We start from the raw sequence: 21,208 nt of genomic DNA, 5'->3' as shown, positions 1-21,208 counted from the left end.
AAGTAGAATGGAGAAAATGGAGAAGAGGATGAACGACTTAGTAACCCAACTTGGGCAAGGGCATGAAGATATCTAGTCGTCACCTCAACCTAGAGTTGAGTCAAAATCATCTGTCCATAGTGTACAAAAAAATAGGCCCCCTCCAACACAGTTGGAATCCAAAAGAAAAGAAGATAGCTAGTGAGTTATCTGCCAACATTAAGAAAATCAAGCCCCCTAAGTTTTTTGGATCCGAGTCTCGGGATGCCACTGAGGCATGGTTGACCGAAATGGAGAAGTATATTAACATCAGGAGGTTCTTCAAGCCCTCAAAGGTTGTTTGGGGAATCTACCAGGTTAGTGGGGAAGCCACTATATGGTGGGAAAACAATAAGATGTAATTAAATATTAAAACCACTGACATCACTTGGGATAAGTTTGTCACTATTTTGAAGAACCCATGGTTACCCCAATCCCTCTATCATCAAAAGGTGTTAGATTTTCTAAACCTCAAATAGGGGGACCTCACAGTGAACAGATACTAGGAAAGATTTACTCAACTTCTAAAGTATGTTCTTGCCTATCAGCAAGTAGGGAACTTCAAGGGTCAGAAAATTTATTGTGGGATTGAATAATAGGATTGGGGGAGCCCTAGATGTGCTAGCACACTGAACCATAGAGGAGGCCCTTTAAAAAACCATCTGATAAGAACATCAAGTAAAGAAGGATGATTCCATCCATGATAATAAGAGGAAGGCCAACTGGAGTGCATCTAGTTCTGAACTAGGAACTCACAAAAATAACTTCAAGAACTTAAAGGCCAAAAAACTTGACTTCAAGACGAGTAATAGTAAAGATTCAAAGGAAATTCCAATAGTAGCAATGGCAACAAAGGGAATAAAAAGATGGGAACAACAAAAGGCTATTTCATTTGCGGCGGAGATCACTCTGCCAACCTGTGTCCTAGTAACGGTACTTCTAACTAGTGAATGCGTCCTCCGTTACTAGCTCAACAAACTGTCTTCCAACAAATGATTCATGTAGCATAGGACAACTGTTAAGTAGAGCAGCAACTGGGCTCTATAGAAACTTATGGCAAACCCTTGGACTGTTGAGTATGCAAACTAGTCAAAGGCTCGGGTAGACTAATGTTTGTTTGAGGCTCAGGTAGACTTCCCAAACTTCTCTACTAAGGTTAATCTATATGTAGCACCTTTGGGGTTCTATGATATCATCTTGGTGATCAACTGGCTTAGTGAACATTAGGCAAAAGTGGATTGTCTTGCAAAGACAGTAGGATACCTAGATGACCAAGGGATTCCTATGAACGTTCAAGGAATACTACATGAAGTGAAAATGCGTCAAATATCAGCCATGTAACTTAAGAGATGTAGAAGAAATGGGTGTTAGGTCTCTGTAGTAAAAATAGAAGATCTAAATGAGACCCAAGAAAGAGTGTATCAAGATGATCACATTCTAGAGTATGGGGAGATTAGGGAAGGAATGAAGGAATCCTTTGTGGAAAGGTACCCATACCTGAGGAACTACCAAGATGTGTTTCTAGAGGAACTACCTCGCCTACCTCTCCTAGGATATTTGATTTTACCATCGATTTGGTACCAAGAGCAGACCCCATATCCAGAGCAACATACAAAATGAGTACTACAAAACTAATGTTGTAAGTACAGTTACAAGAATTATTGGATAAGAATCTCATCTGCCCTATTGTCTCTCCTTAGGCAGCACTAGTATTATTTGTTAAGGAAAAGGATGGAAACATGAGGTTGTACATAGATTACAGGATTCTCAACAAGGTCACCATAAAAAACATATATCCACTTCCCCAAATTGATGATTTATTTGATCAAATCGGAGGAGCATCGATATTTGCTAAGATTGATCTTAGATCGAGCTATCAACAACTCAGGATCAAGGAGGAGGAGATTCAAAAAATTGCCTTTAGAACCTATTATGGACACTACGAATTCACCGTTGTGCCCTTCGGGTTGATCAACATCTCTATAACCTTTATAAATCTTATGAATAGTGTATTTCAAGATTGTTTAGACAAGTTTGTATTAGTATTCATTAATGATATCCTTATCTATTCTCGGAATGAGGAGCACCAAAAACATCTAGAAATAGTTATACAAAAGTTGCTTGAGTGCAAGTTGTATGGGAAATTGTTTAAATACTCTTACCAAAAGGAGATTAAGTATTTAGGACATTATATCAGGGAAAGGAATTGCAGTCGATCCTACCAAGATCAAGGAAATTAAGGATTGGTGATTCCTAGAGATGTGTCAGAAGTTAGAAGCTTCATGGGTTTAGCCAGGTTCTATACAAAATTCGTTTGGGACTTCTCTCGGATAGCACACCCCATAACTACCTTGCAACGAAAGGGGGAGAAGTTTGTTTGGTCAGAAAAAAGTGTCAAGCAACATTTGAATATTTGAAGGAGAAACTAGCAACTGCATCGATACTCAGAATGCTAGATTATAAGGGTCACTTCGTGGTTATTACCGAGGCATCAAGAGAAGGATTAGGGGGCGTCTTGATGCAAGAGGACCAAGTTATTGCATGAGTCCAAGAAGTTAAAGAACTATGAGTAGAACCATGCACCCCATGTTTTAGATTTGGTGGCCATCATTCTTGCTCTTCAAATGTGGAGACATTACCTGATTGGGAAACTATATGAACTTAGATCAAACCATCACAAATTGAAGGACATATTCATGCAACCCAATCTTAATGCTCGTCAAAGAAGGTGGTTGGAATTCTTAGCAGACTATGATTTTGAGATCCATTTTTACTTGCACTAATAAATTGGTGATTTTTGGCTCAATAGCATGTCATTCCAAACATGTTAATGAGCTCCACAAGTGCGTTATGCACTAAGTCATTGATCAAAAGGCTGAAAGTGGCGATTTTATGTCCAAATACATGTGTTTAATATACATGTGTTTGCTCCTTTAAAACACATTTTCCTCTGTTTAAGCCTTGGTGGCGATTTTATAAGCAAGAGCATGTATTGAGAAACACGAAGATGCCTCTTTAAAATACGTTATGGACTGCAAAAGTGCATGGTGGCAATTTTTAATGAGATTGCATGTCTTATAATACATGTGTTTGCCCTAGAAAAGTGAGTTTTTCTTCAAACAAGTTCAAAGTGGCGATTTCTTGGAGAGAATAACTTTGTTTAATGCATGCTATTCACACTTAAAACTACGTTTTAACTCCAGTGCTATTTTGTGCAAGGTTTGGGCATTATCGTTACATCCCAATTTTTGTACTAATATAAAATATAGCCGTTGAGGTTCACATGAAGTCAATTGATAGTTAAATTTGTTATAATGCTATGAAATGGTAAGATGGTTAGTCGTTATAATTTCATGTGAAGATAACATGTTAGTTGATTATTTATCACGAATTCATGGAATTGAAAAGGCAACTAGCCATTATGATTATTTATAACTTGTTATGATAATATGATTTAACTGCGGAGAATTTCCTTGTAGGAAACATGTCGAAGGGGTGGAAGCATTGTCAAAAAAGAATTAGGCATAGGAGCATCACCATCATTGGGCAAATGGGTTGAGCACTTAGTGACTTGAAAACATGATACATCTGTAGGACCCGCATGAGCTATTTAAATAAATAATTTGAGAAACATAAAATAATTGATTTCAAATATAAAACATACCTCAAGGGATTTTAATTGATCTTTCATCATATTATTAATAAATATTTATATACGTGCATATAAATATAAAAATGAAATGGCACATTATATTTTAATAATTTAATAAAAGTGATGTCACCCTATTAATAGATTTACATGTACTTATATAAATATAAAATTATAATAATATTCAAAATATAATAACATTCGAATTATAGCTTTCTAGCTCTTCTTCCATCCTTTTTATTCTTTTCTTTTTGAAACCAATTGAGCACTTGGCGCTTTTAATTGCCAAGATATTCTTTATGTTTCAGAAGCCAAAGAGTCTCCTTAGACCTTTTGATATCTTGAGACGGGTGGAGACAAGGAGGCAAGAACTCTCATACTCGATTTATATTTTTATGGCACCCGACTTTCTTCTTCTCAATTCCAACTCCCTTTTATTTCCGACTTTCTTGCTTAAGTTGATAACTTGTAACTTCAATTGGAAAATCATTGCCGCCACAACAATCAAGTTTTATTCATTATCTTGATTTTAGATTATGTGATTCATATATACTTGGGATATTGGTGCTTGAAGAACGTTTGTGGGAGGCTAAATCATAGCAGCCAGTTAGGCACATACTACTTTATTCATGCTACAATTTTTCTATGATCACTTTTGTCAGCCGACTGGATTGTCGTTGGTGTTTCTGTAGCCAACAGAGTGATTTTCGTCGGTGTTTCTGTAGCCGACGGGGTGATTGTCGTCGGTGTTTTTGTATTTTGTAGCTGACGGGTAAATAGTTTGTAGCGGACATAATGCTTGTGGCCGACGGACTCCTTCGGGAAGGTTCGGCAAATAGTATTTATATCCCATCTGGAATCATTGTAAAGCATCATCTATCATTCATCATTGATCTTATCAAGCATAATGTACGTCTGGCATATGTGAATATAATTTTGCTATTCTGTACCATTGTCTGTATGCGTCCATTTATTTTACCCGTGCGGTAAACATTTGGTGCCGTTGCCGTATGAATCTGAAAGGTGGGAGGAATGAAGATTAATGCCAAATTAGCTTAACAAGGATCGAAATAAGGTCAAGGGAAAAGATGGAATCCGTATTGCGCAAGAAAATTTAATTTTGGCACAGCAAGCCGAACGTCGAAGGAGATTCCAGAAGATTGCTGACGAAAATCGGAGCACGGAAGAATTGTTGGAGGAAACTCGGCAGCGGGTGGAATTGGTGGAAGAAGCACGAGAGGAGTTTTTGAATTTGTGTTCGCCGAGGGAAGAGAATCTAGACGGAAGAGCATCGACTCGCATGGCTCGAAGTGCCGACGGAGCAAGAGCGTGGAGTGAACTCTTTGTACGGGATATACTTCCGCAGGGGGCAACTTCAGAACACCCTTCTTCACCAAGGTTCATAGCTGTTGAGTTTCACGGTGTGGGAAAACAGTCCGCCGGTGTGGGAATGCAGTCCGCCGGTGTGGGAGTGCAGACCGCCGGTGTGGGAGTGTAGTCCGCCGGTGTGGGAGACCAATCCGCCGGTGTGGGAGTGCAGACCGCCGCTGTGGGAGTGTAGTCCGCCAGTGTGGGAGACCAGTCCGCTGGTGTGGGAGTGCAGACTGCCGGTGTGGGATTGAGCAGCGCCAGTATCGTAGGACCGAGCAATGCCTGTTTACAGAAACCAATCATGATGGTGGGACTGAAAGAGAAACTACCGAAGTTCAATGGCGATGGTACGAGCCGATCCCATTCGACATTGCAAAACATGTGAAACGATCTGGAAGGCAAATGGGATAATTGATGAAGACGATTCGATGAGGCAATTTCCGGCCACCTTACGAGGCGTAGCAATTGATTGGTTCACAGATACAGATCCACAAAAGCTAAAAGTTGGGATAACATTAAAAAGGAGTTTTTGGCAAAATTTAAACTGTTGCAGGATGACAATGAAATTGTAGCAGAGATCTTCAATGCTAAGCAGGGGAAGAACAAAACCGTTCGCGTTTACGCCAGGAAATTAAAAGACTTGATAAACAAAATGAAAAGTAAGCCAACATATGGACTTCAGAAAAGATGGTTCATGGAAGGCCTACGCTCGAAGTTGCGGAGGAAAATGAAAATTGTGCCACCGTCGCCATATATTGAAGCTTATAACAGAGCATTGGACCTCGAAAGTGAGCTGAAGACAAAGAAGAAGACGAAGACTAGCTCATCTGACTCGGATGATGACAAGCCTGCCGGAGGTGATAGCAGCGACGATGAAGGCATCGTTAAGAAGTTTCGTGACCTACGGAAGGACATGATCCGCATGATGGAGTTTAAAAACATGCAGGAGGAGCCAAAAGGCAGTGAGCTGTGGTGCACGGAGTGTAAGACCGACAGGCATACTAAAGGATCATGTCCAAAGAACCAATTTTGTGACATTTGTCAGATCATGGGCCATTTGACAAAAGAGTGTCCCTTTAACATGAAGACAAGAGGATCTCCGCAGGTGTTTCTTACACAGGAGGCTTCCCCGTCCGGCAGTAGCGGAAATAGGAATAGTGCAGGGGCCACATCCGGAGGGTACAGGAATAATAACAGAGGGCAAAATAACAACAATGCGAACAATAACAATAATAACGGGAGCTGAAGTCGAACCTAGTATGATGCAAACGGATGACCGATCATTCAATGCCGAGCATGTAATTTGTGGGGTCATTTTGCACGGGATTGTACAGTGGCAAACACACCGAAATTATTATGCAGATGGTGCAAACTCGGCAATCACGAAGATTCCAAGTGTCCAAAGTCTGGAGTAAATTTGATCACTGTCGGCACGGATGTAGAGGAGGTTTTGGCAATTACACCGAGGCAAGCAGAGGAAAAGAGAAAATTGGAGGAAGTGCAGGCGGAAATTGTAAAGGCATCGCCGGCAGGGACATCTTAGTTGAAGGACATCACCGGCACCTTGGCAAAGAACTTCGCAGAACAAAACATTGTACGATAGATCTTACAAATGGAGATACCGGTCAAGGTAACTGACCTCCTCACAATGCCCCAGTTGTGGACGGCCATTCTGAATCATACACCATTTTCGAAAGCAATGGAGGACACAGGAAGGGACAGTAGTCCAACGATGGCAACAGACCCAACGCTCCTAGCACTCACATCCGGACGACATCTGGCGGTCATCAAGATGGGGATTTTGGGAAATGTTTTGACAGACAATTTTCGATGGAGGGTCTAGCGTGAATGTGTTGTCGGAGGATACTTGGAAGAAGTTGGGAAAGCCGACGCTGTGGCCACCTACATTCCAATTGCTCACGGCAGACCAGCATGGGATCAAACTGTTGGGAACCTTGAGGGAGCAACCGGTAACTATTGGAACACAGCCATTTTTATTGGATTTCGTAGTCATTCCATTGAAAAGAAAAGGATATGATGCTATTGTGGGACGAAATTGGTTGGTGCAAGCAAAAGTAAAACATGATTGGAAACAAAATACCCTGTCAATGGAGCGCAGAGGCAAAAGATTTATTATTGACCTGCACACACAAATGGTAGGTGAGGAGGCAGCATCGTCAGACTCAGAAGGTGAAGACGACAGTGATGACGAAAGAAATGACGATGAAGGAAAGAGGAGAATGGAACTGGATGACGAAGGAGTATTGACACTAGAAGGAGGATCAAATGACGACCACCTAGACTCGGTAAATGGCCTTTACCACTGGCAAATAGAAGACTACGAACTCTTTCCGAGTTGTAATATGCTAAGGGTCGATGAAGGTGAGAAAAAGGAGGAAAATGAGTATCCGAAGGAATACTGAGCAGTGGAAGAAGGAAAGGCGGTTACGCCTGAAGCTAAGGGGAAGAACATACAGTCTAAACCGAGAAAAAAGAAAGATCCCACCATTCGATACATGGTAAACGGACTGCATAGGAAGAAACAAATGCATCGCACCATAAAATTACTTGAAGGGTACCGACAATAAGGAAATAAGCTAGATGCACGACGATTGTTGGCATAGTGGGCGACGGAGGTGACACAGAACAGACATAAGACGTGGCATGACAAACTCAACAGGTTTCAGCCAGGGCAGTTGTTACTCAAGTATGACGGGCGAAATGAAATCAAGCCGGGGAAGTCCAAAGTCAGATGGGTCAGACCATACCAGATCCGAGAAGTTGGCGACAATGGAGCAATTAAATTGTCAACCTTGGACGGGGAAGAGATCCCTCAGGCGGTCAACGGGTCCAAATTGAAAACATACCGCGCCCGGAAGATTTCATCACCGTCGCTGTCGTCGAAGAAATTGTTGCAGAATGATTTGACGCTGTTGCCATGGCTGAAGAAGTCGTCGCCAAATGCTCTGAGGGCTCCTTTGTCGTCGTCGTTGCAGAATGGCGACGCCTGGAGGCAAAATTGAGGTACCTCTGTATTTTTATTTTTGAAAAAAAAAATTGGGAAAAAAAAACAAAAAAAGAAAAAAAAATTGGAAAAGGCGCTTGCGGGAGGTGCTCCGCGGGCATCTATCCCCAGGAGGTAGTCTGCGGGCACCTGTCCGCGACAGCTTGTCCGTGGGGTCTCCCTTCTTGCCTTCCCGCGGAGTTCTTTTCGTTTGCGGAATCTTATTTTCCGCGAGGTCTTTTGCCTTTCCGTAGAGTCTTTCCACATTTCTGCGGACCCTTTTTTCTACTTGGCTGGGCTACGGATTGTTTTGTTCGCCAGAGTTCACAAATTCACACTTTCCCGCGGACTCTCTTTTTTGCGCGTGGAAATCATTTCCGGCTGTTGAGCGTGTGACTTGTAGGGAAGTTGAGTCGCCTTGATTTGTGCTTCGCCCACGGCCTGTAGCTGGTGGAATATTGAAGAACTCGAACAAGATTTCAAGAGCCAATCATGAGAGCAGTCCATGAAATTGTAGGGTTAACTTGGAAGCTGCATCACATATCGAAGATGTGGGATTTGTACCTGTCGCACCCATGTGATTGAAAAGTAGATTTGGAGAAGCTTTTGATTTGTGACCCAACTGGTTGTAGTCGTGAGATTGGAAGGGATTCTGAGGAGCTTCTGATTGTAGTTGGGAACTGTGTGGATTTTTGCTTTGGATTGATTGGAGGCAAACAGGCATTTGGATATCTCGTGCGAATTGGTTTTTCTATCGTTCCCATTCTCAGTCAGAAGTGAAGGAGTTAACTAGAAAAAAAAAAAAAAGACGGCAGATTCAAATTGTTCAGAATGAGTTACAGATGATGTCAAAGGGAAGGGGACGCATCAGTGGTTGCCAGAAAGAGTGTAGAATCGGCAGAAAATGACAGAAATGGTGTGTTCCGTGCATTGTTGTGTGGGTTGCGAAGTGCTAATCAGGGAGTGCACCTGGGGCGTTGCCCGTCGACCCCACTGGGGGCGTTGCCCCCTGGACCCCTAGTCGTTGCGGATATCATTCATGGGACGTATGACCAGTTGATGAAGACTTGGAGCTGCTGCAGGCATGGAGTGTCTGTGTACCAGAGGCACTGGGAGTAGGTGTTGGCCGAGAAGCTGTCTTGGTGGATGCGTAGAGAGCTCAGGAGGAGTTGATCATCCAGTTGGAGGCAGTGCAGTGACACTTGGCTCATGCTACCGAGGAGTTGAAAACAGAGAAAGCAGCACAGGTGGCTATCAAGGTCAGCTTGATTAAGGAGGCAGTATTGTGATAGCAGAGGCTACAGGCACAGGACGAAGATATTTTGTAATTGTCGTCCGGAGACGACTTTTTCTTTTGGGGGGGATGGTGTCAGCCGATTGGATTGTCGTTGTTGTTTCTGTAGCTGACGGAGTGATTGTCGTCGGTGTTTTTGTAGCCGACGGGGTGATTGTTGTCGGTGTTTCTGTATTCTGCAGCCGACGGCTAAATAGTTTGTAGCGGACATAATGTTTGTGGCCGACCAACTCCTTCGGGAAGGTTCGGCAAATAGTATTTATATCCCGTCTGGGATCATTGTAAAGCATCATCTATCATTCATCATTGATCTTATCAAGCATAATGTATGTCTGGCATATGCGAATATAATTCTGCTATTCTATTCCATTGTCTGTATGCGTCCATTTATTTTACCCGTACGGTAAACAACTTCCACCTTCTACCACAACACCTGATTTCCTCCTCCTTAATATTGATATCCCTGCTAATACCAGTCTATACCTTTCAATAAATTCATCCCACGATTTCATGCCCATTTAGATATTCTGCCAAAAATTGTGAAGTACTTTTATATTGGAGCTGTGTTATTTGCTTTGCAAGTATAGGTGTGACAAGTAGCTGAGCATTCAGCAAGACATCATCTATAAATTAACTAGGTTATGTGGAAAACCCAAATCCGATGTTTCTATTCTGTTTTCTTGAACAAATGGGGAAATAGCAGTAAACTATAGTATTTATCAGGATGATAACTTGTTGATATCGTGTTTTGATATCATAGAATTGATTCTCTTTTAAGTAGATTTATTCATGGCAAATGAAAGCCAAGTAACCATAAAATGAATCCATAAATCATTATGCCATTGGATATTAGAATTAAACAATCAATTCTGAAATCTTTAAAGAACATAATCATGTAATCACAGATTGTGAAATGCTGGATGTGTGTTGTTTACCGTACTGGGTAAAGAAATTAATGCATACATAGAATGGATCAGAATAGTAGAACTCCTTATATTATTTGCATACGCCAGATATTAGATTATGCTTCTGATATGATTTACAACGATCCCAGAGGGGGTATATATACATCCCGAGGAACCTTCTCAAAGGTGTTCGTTGGCTACATACAACATGTTGGCTACATAATAAGAACCTTCCCGATATTAATGACATACATCCCGATACACACCCTGTCGGCCGATACCGATGACATACATCCTGATACCGACGACATACATCCTGATACTGATGGCATACATCCTGATACCATATTTACTGACGACATCATCCCCCCCAAAAAGGAAAGTCGTCTCTGGACGACCACACAACAAAACTCAACAACTAACTACATTTATTCATAAAAACAACATAGACATAGACATCATAAACTAGAAGGCTATGTCTCAGACTGTGAAGACCGGTTGTGTCGAAGCTGATACACTTGATCTATCCGGACCTTCAAATCAGCTCTGATTTGAGAGTTCTCCTCCACCACTTCTTTCAGCATCAATGCAACCTCCTGACACTCAGCTTCTTTTTGATCATGAGCCTTCTTCGCTGAGTCCTTCTCTTGAAGAGCTTCTACCAATTGTTGCTCCGCTGCTGCTAGTTGTTGTTCCACTTGCTGCTTTCCTTGTACACTTTCCTCGAGTTGTGCTAACAGGGCTGTCTGCTCTGCTTCCCATGCAATCTACTAGGTGGCAAGTCGGTCGGCCATCTCCTCTTGAGCCTTCTCTGCCGTCTCCCGAGCTTCTTGCCCAACCTCTGCCCTTATTCGCTCTGCAAGCACCAACTCTGCTAGGAACTTGCTCTGTTTTGCAGTGACAACATGACGAGAATGAACATCCTTATCCTTCTCCTTTGCTACTGGTAGAGGGTTCGACATCTGCACCCCTTCATCTACTTTCTTTGCTATTGCTGCTGGACTCTGATCCTCCACCCCTGGTGATGCTAGTACCTTGACTACCTTGCTGCTCGACCAAATGGCTTCCAACTGCATGTGCTCTCTCATCGGATATTGAATGGAAGGACCTTTGGCAACAGGGGCAAGTAGCTATTGCCTCAAGTACTCACTCGCCTGACTCGCTGTACTCATTTGTTCCACTGCTAGTGCTTGGGGTTCCACTTCCGGAATACTGAAATCAGCATCCTGATCCTCATCCAACAGTGTTTGCTACAGTAACTACTGCATTCATCCCAATCACCTCTAGACGAACTTGCTCCTGTGTGCCCCCCTGACTGATTCCTTCCTTTGCTACTGGCTCTGCTACAGGAGGCTGAGGAAAACTTTTTGCTACATGTACGGGAGTTGGTTCCTGAACTGCTGGCTGAGGCTGTGATCCCATAGGTTGCGTACCCGTAGGCATGCTTGCTGGTGATGCTGTCCTCTGACTTACTGAAGTTTGGACCAACACTGAGTGTGGAACTAATCTTGCTACCGCTATTCGTGATCTGGGGTTAAGAGTCACTGGGGTCATCACTACTAGATGCCGAAACTACCCGAACCCTAGAATGTGAACATTCGCCATGGTGTGCATATGCGGAGCTGAAAATGATGGGACTGATGGCGTAGTAGTCACTGGTGGTGCAGCCGTCAATTGTCGCGGAAAGTGAAGTGGAGTTGTTGAAATTACCTCGACTTTGTCATTATCTTCCTCCTCATCCTGCTCCACCTCAATATCCTCAGAATCGTCCTCCTCACAAGATGTGTCCTGGCGGCCACTATCCATGTTGCTTGATTCGTCCACCTCGTGCCCTGTACTCTTCTAGCCAACGCCCTTCTGTCCTGTAGGTGAGTCTAAATGCTTCCATTGCATTACCGGAGGCTCGCCAAGTACTGCCGAACTTGGCTTAATTTCCAGCTGCTCATGGGGTATCATCCTCGTAGTAGCTTCTAGAAAGAGTCCGATGGCGTAGTGCGGCATAGAATGTTTTATGCTGCAGAGTCATAGACTCATCCATGCGCGTAGCTAAAAGAGAAGCCCAGTCGTACACCTTCCCGTTCATGAGCCTGTTCATCATATTGACCAACGAAAAGGAAATGTTGGACGCCCTGCTGGACCCTATAAGCCTACTTTTTACCACATCCATCAGGCACGTCCAATGGCCATCTCTAATATCAGACTTTTGCAACCCTCTTCCCTTCGAAGTGCTAATAAGGGAATCCACCTGCTACTGCACTGGGTCGTTACACACCAACTGTACCAGCTATAACTTTCTTTCCCTGTCCATTTTTTGTGGTTTATTGTCAATTTTCTTCCCACCTTGTGCCGCTCTTGGAATGCCGAACACTCTGATAAAGTCAGCTGGCTAAATGAAAACACGATGTCGTACCCCAAATAGAGAACTGAACTCCTCTGGGAGTGCCTGTCATATGCCTCAATCATGGGACGCAATACACCTTCAAAGTCTCAGATACAGAAAAGTGGCATCCGGATTGCCCACTTCACCTGCACCCTTTGGATGCTTGCTTTAACGAGGTGAGTATCTGGATTCTCATTCCACCATTTCCTACAGTCCCATCCATTCAACCCTTCGAAAACTACAGTCTGTGGCGTTGTGTGCACATCCGGCTAATTCTGCACTTTGGCCCTGTGCTTGCCCTTATCCTTTCTGCATGGCTGCACTTCAGAAGGCCTTGCCTGCACATCTTGGTTCATGGTTGAACCTTGATCCAGTTGCTTCCTCCAAGCCCTCTTTCCGGCTGATTGCATGTTAATTTGCTAAATATTACACCATTAGGTCAGTTATTTTTTTGTGTATGGCTGCCTTTGCCTGGCCGTAGGGACACTATGCCGTGTTCACCTTCAACAACTCAACATAACCACTATTCGCAGCTACTGAAATTCAACTGTAGAGTAGCCATGCCTCCAGACATACTTCACCTGAGCAAGGATGAATTGACCTTAGCATACCAGTGTTGTACGATGTGATGGTGTTGAATATATTTGCCCAAAATAGTAACGTCGATATTCTTTGCCTTCAACCTTGTCATAGATGGTGAAATGCTCAAATGTCTGCTTGCTTTTGCCGTACCAACATTACTGGAAGACTTTGTACGGTATCCAAATTGCCTTGCAAATGGTGGAAGCAATCAATGCTGTATGGTGGTGCTAAGTCACCTAATCTTGCTGTACAGTCTTGGTCTAATGATGCCTCTAGGAGCGATTTGTTCTGCAGAAGAGGGGGCTATACGGCTCAATGCCTCAACGCTTAAAGACTTTGCAAAGATATGGCAGAAATGTCATATGATGTTTTAACTTGAAATGCCGTACGGTGATGCACTGCTTCAGCCGTACGGTGATCTCTGGCACTCACAATACTTCACCTTGTATTCGTACAGTGACCACCTAGCCTCAAATAAGTAAATGTGCCTCCAGAATTATAGTACTACTTATGCCTCCAGAGATATCATGCTTCCAGAGACTCCTTATGCGTTCGTATGGTGCTGAAGGTCCTAATACCTTACCTTGCAAAAGGCCGTATGGATTATGTGTCTTTCAACATCCTTTATGCCGTACAATATGAAGTTGTATGGTGGAAATTAAGTGTGCCTACAAGCCGTACGATGATGCAATCTGTATATTGCCTTCAAAAGGAACTAAAAACCTTCAACTGAATACCTCCAGGATGAATGCCTAATGCCTTCCGTCTACTTATTTGCCTTGACGCCACCTCTAGATGACCGTACGGTGATATACTGGGGGCCGCATGGTGATAGGACTTGAATGCCATATGGTAATGTAACTTTGGATGCCATACGGTGATTACCTGAGAACACCGTACGATTTTTTCTTTTTGCTCACAATGCCATACGGTCACTTGACCATACGGTGCTTTTTCTTTTTCAAAATACTACTGCTCCTTAACAGGTCTTGATGGCGACTTAGCTGACGCGTTGATAAATTTTTAGCTTACAGCTGTTTACTGTGTTCGGGACTTCCTGTCCATCCAGCATCCATAACTTGATCGCTCCATTGTCGCCTACTTCTTGGATCTGATATGGCCTGACCCACTTAACTTTGAACTTGCTTGGCTTGATCTCATTTCGGCCATCGTACTTCAGCACCCATTGGCCGGGTTGAAACTTGTTCAGTTTCAAGTGCTTATCGTGCCATGCCTTCCGCCTGTTCTAGGTTACCTTTGGCGCCCACTCTACCAATAATTGCTTCTCCTCCAACTTATTCAATTTATACAGCCGCTCCCTTAAGCTTTCCATGTCGTCTAATTTATTTTCAAGTGCTATCTTCAGGCTTGGTAGCATGAATTCTGTTGGTACTACGACCTCCTGTCTGAACATCAATTAAAACGGTGTGTGCCTCGTTGTCACCTTATACCCCGTGCGATAAGCCCATAGGCCGGAGGGTAATTTTTCCTCCCAATCCTCACCTTCAACCGTGCAGGATTTGTAGAGAATTGATACTAGAATTTTATTGGTAGCCTTGGCCTGTCCGTTTGCTCTTGGGTAGTACGAGCTCGATAATGAATGATAGATTTTGAACTCAGTGGTGAACAATCGAATAACATGATTTACAAAATGTCCACCTCACTTGTTAACTGCAATGGAATCCCGTACCTAGTAATAATTTGTTCATAAATAAATTTTGTTGTGCTTACCGTTGAGTTATCTGGTAGTGCGTGTGCCTCCACCCATTTGGTTAGGTACTCCGTCGCTACGACGATGTATTGACATCTTCTGGTTTTGCTCGCCTTTAGGGGTCCGATGAAGTCCAATCCCTATCATTCAAAGAGTTCTTGAGCATGAGACGGATTCAGGGGCATGAAGTCTCTCTTCAAAGGTTTCTTGGCTTGCTGACATGTATCCAATGCAGCGACCCACTCCCTGGCGTCGTCGTGTACAGTTAGCCACCATAGTCCTACCAGGAGTGTCTTCCGTGCGGTTGTGTCTGGCCCCATGTGTCTTGCTAGTCCTTCATGTGTTTCCTTCAGTACCCTTGGGATCTCTTCCTCCAGGACGCATCGCCTTAGGATCTGATCGGGTCCCATTTTATATAACAGCCCATTAATTAGCTGAAATGTTCAGCTCTGTAACACCATCTTCTGTCTTTCATTCGGTGGCATGCTACTCAGAAACTATCCCGTCGACAAGTACTCTCCGATGCTCGTGTACCACTTTGGCAATATAGCAATCTAGAACAGTTCTGCATTAGGAAAGTTCTAATTCACACCGTCTACCGGCTCTCCTGCTTTGAGGCATGACAAATGATCTGAGCTTACATGTTTCTTCCCCGGCCGTACGATGATCTTGAAGGTAAACTCCTGCAACAGGAGTAACCAGCGGCTGATCCTTCCTCGAATGACCGGTTTATTGACCATATACAGCAGAGCTTGATGGTCGACATAGAAGATGAATGGTGTTGCCAGCAAGTAATGTTGAAATTTCTGTACAACGTAGACCATCCCCAAGGCTTCCTGTTCGGTCGTATCGTAATTCTGTTAGGCCTTTGATAGCAGTCGACTTGCAAAGTAGATTGGGTGATCCTGCCTGTGGGTAGCTGTCTGTGCCAAGGTTGCTCCAATTGCATAGTTGGACGCGTCGACATGTACATGAAACTCTTTGCTCCAATCCGGATACGCCAAGATGGGTGCCACAGCCAATCGTACTTTGAGCCCTTCAAATGCTTCATCCTGTTCCTTCTCCCATCGGAACGATTCTCCCTTGCACGTTAACCTGTCCAGCAAATATGCTATCTTGGCAAAATTTTTGATGAAGTGTCTATAATAGCCTATATGTTCGAGGAAAGATTTTACATTTGTTACATTGGTGGACGGCTGCATCTCCAATATGACTCTGACCTTATCCGGATCTGTCTTCAATCCCTCCTTGCAGACTGTGTTTGAGCAACCTTCCCTGCGGAACCATAAACTTGCACTTCTTCGGGTTTAGGGCTAGGCGTGCGTATCGACATCTCTCCATACATTCACCCAGTGCTGCCAGATGTTTGTCCTCGGCACTGAATACCGACCAATCGTCCATAAATGCCTTGAAGTTTTCGATGGACATCTTGTCAAAGATGTGCAATATGATCTGCTAGAATGTAGCAGGCGCATTGCACAGGCCGAACAACATCTGGTTAGATGTGTATACTCCATCCTCTACGACAAATGTCGTCTTCAATTTGTCCTCCTCTGCGATTGAATTCTGATTGTATCCGAAAAATCCATCCATGAACGAGTAGATCTCATGTCTCGCTACCTCCTCCAAGATGTTGTCCGTGAATGGAATTAGAAACGGATCCTTGATGGTCACTGCATTTAGGCATCTGAAATCGACGCATATCCGGATTTGGGTGGTGTCCTTCAGTGAGATTACTATGGGTGACACCCATTCACTGGTCTGCACCTTGAAGATAATGCTGGCCTCCAGCATCCAGTTGATTTCCTTTGTAATCCATGCTGCATAGTTCTTGTTCATCCTGTAGCGCTGCTTCCGTACAGGTACTGCTCCTTCGATCAACGGGATGTGGTGCGCACACAACTCTGGCGGTGCTTCTTTCAGGTCCTTGTATGTCCATGCAAACACGTCCTTATATTCCAAGAATATTTTGAATGTCGCTGCCATCAATACTGGATCCCAGTTATCTCCCACTAGTTTGTTGCGTGGTTCGGCTTCGTCTCCCAAATTCATAGTCTACAGCGTGGCTTCATTATATTTGATGGGCTCTCCTTCTTCGGTGAATGCATGGCCGGGTGTTTCATCGAGCGATGGATTTCCCTCTTTTACCTCCGTGAATTCTTTTGGAAATCCATCAGTGTTGTGTCCTTCCTCTATCGTCAGTACGTGGCAACTCTGAAACAGTTCATAGTCCTCTATTTGCCAGTGGTAAAGACCGTTCACTGAATCCAAATCATCATCTCCCTCCAATCGTAGGACTCCCTCCTGATCTGGTTCCATACACTGCCTCCCTTCATCTTCTTCTTTGGAATCCGATGACATAGCTTCTTCCCCGACCATTTGAGTGTGTAGATCAATGACGTATTTCCGGCCTTTGCTTTTAAGTGATAAAGTATTTTTCTTCCAATCGTGTTTAACCTTGGCTTGTATTAGCCACCCTCGACCTAGAATGGCATCGTATCCTTTCTGCTTTAGCGGGATCACGACGAAGTCCAATAGGAATGGCTATGTTTGTAATGAACCCTTTTTGGGGGTCACTCTTTATTTACGACTTTTCCTTTGTTTGTATCTTTTTTTATTTTTCTTTCTATCCACAAATGTGAATCTGACTTTTTCTGTCTATTATAACTGTTGTTCATTTTTCACACATGTTCAAATGAAGGAAAATACATGCTTATTACTTTCAAGTAATTTTCAGAAAATGCATCAAAGAAAAGTATTTTTATTCGTTTTGAAATAATATACAATGTTCGTATGATGGAACAAATCATGATGGAAATGAAATGTTGAAAGTAAATCTCTCCCACACATCTGACTATGAGAGTAGTCCCTATGTGCTGACATACATCTATACGCTACTAAAATCAATAACATGAAAAAGGAGAAAAGGGAGGAAAAGGTCATGGGCACCAGTCATTGCCTGTAATAACTGGTGAAGTGGCGTCCATCTGCATCCACCGTCTTGCTGTTCCGGATCTCGCTCTTTCCGTGCTTCCAATCCCTGCGTCCACAAAAGAGAAAGGATTAGATCCAATGGATCTAAGCAATGTTGATCGCTCACTTCATCTCACTTTCATCATCTTACATGCTATTTCATCTCAGTAAAATATAGACACACATCAGCAGATAGAAAGGTCGATCATGAAGGATAAAAGTATTAAAGGGACAATTCATTTTTATTTTGAAACCTTTTATAAAAACTGATGAAAACAGGAAAAGCATAGCAGGTGGGATTGGTATGCATACAAATAGCAGTAAATGAAACCTTAAAGGGACAAACTTTCAAAGTTTTGAAACCTTTTGTTTTACTCATACAGCAAGAATGAGAGCTACAGCAGGAGATCTTCAAAGGAAAACAAAGGATAACCATTTTTCAGCCAGTAGAAAGAGTGCATGGTACAGATTTAAAGGACAAATATTTTTGAAATTGCAACAGAAAGATGCTACAGTAACAACAGAGATGCCCTATTTTCACTTTGAAAGATAGTAGTCGGCAGAAGTGGTAACTTGTATGCTACAAGATGCTGACAAGAAGACTACAGGTATGCAGCATTTCAAGAAACAAAAGCACTATTATAAAATTAAAAGGGATATTCAATTTTAGCAAACAGTCAGCAAGCAAACTACCAACAATTCTGATATATCTTCTTTGAGGAAGCAATTAAAGTTATTTGGCAGAGCATGATGAAAATATAGCAAAAATGGATCTTCATATCTTATATGTAGCAAATATAAACAGAATGTCTAGTTCTCCAGGCAAAGACAAATACGGAAAGGATGTTTTCAGCAAAAGAATCATTATTCACAATATTTCTTACAAAGATCTGGAAAAAGAATCAGGCAACAGCAGGAAAGCTTCATTATAAACCACAGATCTGAGATAGACAGAGAGCAAGCAACCATTCATTGGAGACACAACTAAGAAAAAGTGCTAAAAGACTATGAGCTTCATATGACCTATGGGAGTCACGAACCCCTGTTCGAACCCCATAAGTGATGGATCAATATGCTGAGGAAAATAAATACTTAAATGATTATCAAATGCTCAGAACAGAAGGAACAAAATTACATATCAATGATTTCAAACTACAGAATAAAATGAAAGCAACAGAATGCTGCTAAACTGGAAGTGTATATGCTGAATATTCTTTTATCAGAATGGTGGATATCAGTAGATAAGGGTTTGGACCTTATTTTTATGCCAAGAAGAGTCATGATATATGTATTATTACAAGGGAAAGAAATACATTTATTCATTCTGAAAACCATAAGTGTATTTGCAAACATTTATGTGTTTTTTCAAACAAGTATTTCAACACATTCTGTAGAGAAGACGGCACGTTTTTTGTGCTATGATATTCAAACAAAAGATGAAACAACAGTGTTGTATGTTAACCAGCAGAGAAAGCCATTCTTTATGGCCTAAAAAGAGAGCACTTCTATGTTTCATTCTCACTGAATGAGACAAAGGAAGATTTGCAGAAAAAGAGGCACGTTTTTATCGAAAAGAGGAGCAAGATTCGATATTGAAAACAAGTACAAAATAGGAGCTAAAACATCTGGTTCTTTCCTTCCAAAATCTGATGAAAATGATAACAAAAACGGCACAGCAAACACAAATGAACATGTACACAGCAAATGAAATGCAAGTGATATTCCCAGGCAAGAGAGACTCGCGACAGTAGTGAGTAAACACCAAGAGAAATACCATGGAAAGCAAAGTAGGAAATGTTTTTTAGTTACATCTTGAAGCCGCAATCAGCAAAGAGGCAGTACTCACAGGTGTATGCCGCAAGTATCCTCAGCATGGCATCTTCCACAGTCACAACCTCAAACAACAAGAAACCACCAGTCAAAACGCAGATCCCCATTTCAATGCAGGGAAAGAGCAAGAAAACAATGCCCAGCTACCATACTCGCCTCCAGCAGAGTCGGCTCCAACCATGGAATTATGCAGGCGGCTAGGGTTGAAAGAAACCCTCATTCTCTCTTACGCAGAATGCAAAAACTCCAAGATAAGCTAAAAACCAAATAACTTGCCTTTTCTTTGCATTACATAAATCCACCCTTTATCACATTTGATAAAATTTCGGGTCCATGTAAGATGGAGTGTGATATGGAGTCATTTTTCTTTTATGCAATTTATTAAGATATTGGTATAGACTTATGATATAATGTCTATATGTTATTTTAATTATTATTAAGTTGCATTGCATGATAAATTTTGAATGCAATTTAATAATAATGCTAAATAATAAGGAGAACTCATTTTTGTCTTGCATTTTTATTTTTATTTTTTAATTGCATAATATCAAAATGTAATTATTATTAAATATTTGATATTCTTCAAATCAATTATTTAATAATAACCTTCATGCAATTAAAAGGGAATGGAATCAATAACTCAAGAGTCAAAATGAGTTAAGGGAGGAGTTGGCATTTTTAAATGCCAAATTTCAAGGGGCAGCTTCACTTAATATTTTTAGAGGCCCAGTTCAGACTGAAGACTTCAGAGTGCATTATGGAGTGATTTGTAGCGGTTTGGGAGTCTTTTTGAGACTTTTCTTATGCATTGTTGGTGGAACTTCAATTTGGGATATTTGGAGCATGTTTTTGGACTTTTTAGAGGTTCTTAATAATGAGTTAACTCATTATTTCGACCCAGTTTTTTCTGTTTTGAGACAATGTATTGTTTATATATACTCCTCTTAATTTTGAGGGAGGGGTTCAGATTTTGGGAGAGGATGCTTATGTGATTTTGTCCTTAGTGCGTTTTTCTCCATGATTCTGATCCATTATGTAGATGTACTGTTTGGAGGGCCTTTGATGAAAATAAAGTTTTCATTGGAACCAGTTTTGGAGTTAATAGATTTAGTTGTATGTGTTGAGGTGATTGATATTGTTCAAATTGTGTTTTAATAATAGACCTTTCTGAATGATGTCTTATCTTGTATCTTCTTTATCTAAAATGTTGTTCATAGGTTTTGAGTTGTGTTTCCATTATTGATGTATTCGATTGTGATCAAATTCCTTTCGTATACTTTCAAGTTCATAAACCTTCTCTTAAAGTATTGATATGAATTAGCGGATCTTCAAATAAGGTTTCCTGTGATTGTCTTGAACTTTCATCGTGTCTCAGGTATAGCAGTAATTTGTGTTATCAATCTCGGTGTATCACCTTATTTCTTTAAGTTTTCCGTGTTTTAGGTTATCTTTTTACCCTTTTTCATCTGAAAGTTTCACTTCTCCATTAGT

The 21,208-nt window shown here is 41.9% G+C and overlaps 1 long non-coding RNA gene and 1 pseudogene across 2 annotated transcripts in view; one reads left to right on the top strand and one right to left on the bottom strand.

Moving 5' to 3' along the window:
• The window catches only part of LOC149544298 (protein NRT1/ PTR FAMILY 8.1-like), a 153,714-nt pseudogene that overhangs the window by 21,478 nt on the left and 111,028 nt on the right, over positions 1-21,208 (top strand). The gene's annotated exons all lie outside the window — the stretch shown is intronic.
• Positions 1-21,208, bottom strand: part of LOC149544299 (uncharacterized) — a 108,100-nt gene that overhangs the window by 22,586 nt on the left and 64,306 nt on the right. Inside the window, exon 3 of the long non-coding RNA XR_016355767.1 lies at positions 17,874-17,954. This is a non-coding gene — a long non-coding RNA (uncharacterized LOC149544299). The remainder of the gene's footprint in view (positions 1-17,873; positions 17,955-21,208) is intronic.

This window comes from Cupressus sempervirens, chromosome 8 (genome assembly GCF_028749045.1).
Source record: "Cupressus sempervirens isolate cs-2001-9-10 chromosome 8, ASM2874904v1, whole genome shotgun sequence".
NCBI classification, from domain to species: Eukaryota; Viridiplantae; Streptophyta; class Pinopsida; order Cupressales; family Cupressaceae; genus Cupressus; species Cupressus sempervirens.
The sequence above is the reverse complement of the archived record's forward strand: the minus strand, read 5'-3'. Positions and strand labels throughout refer to the sequence as shown.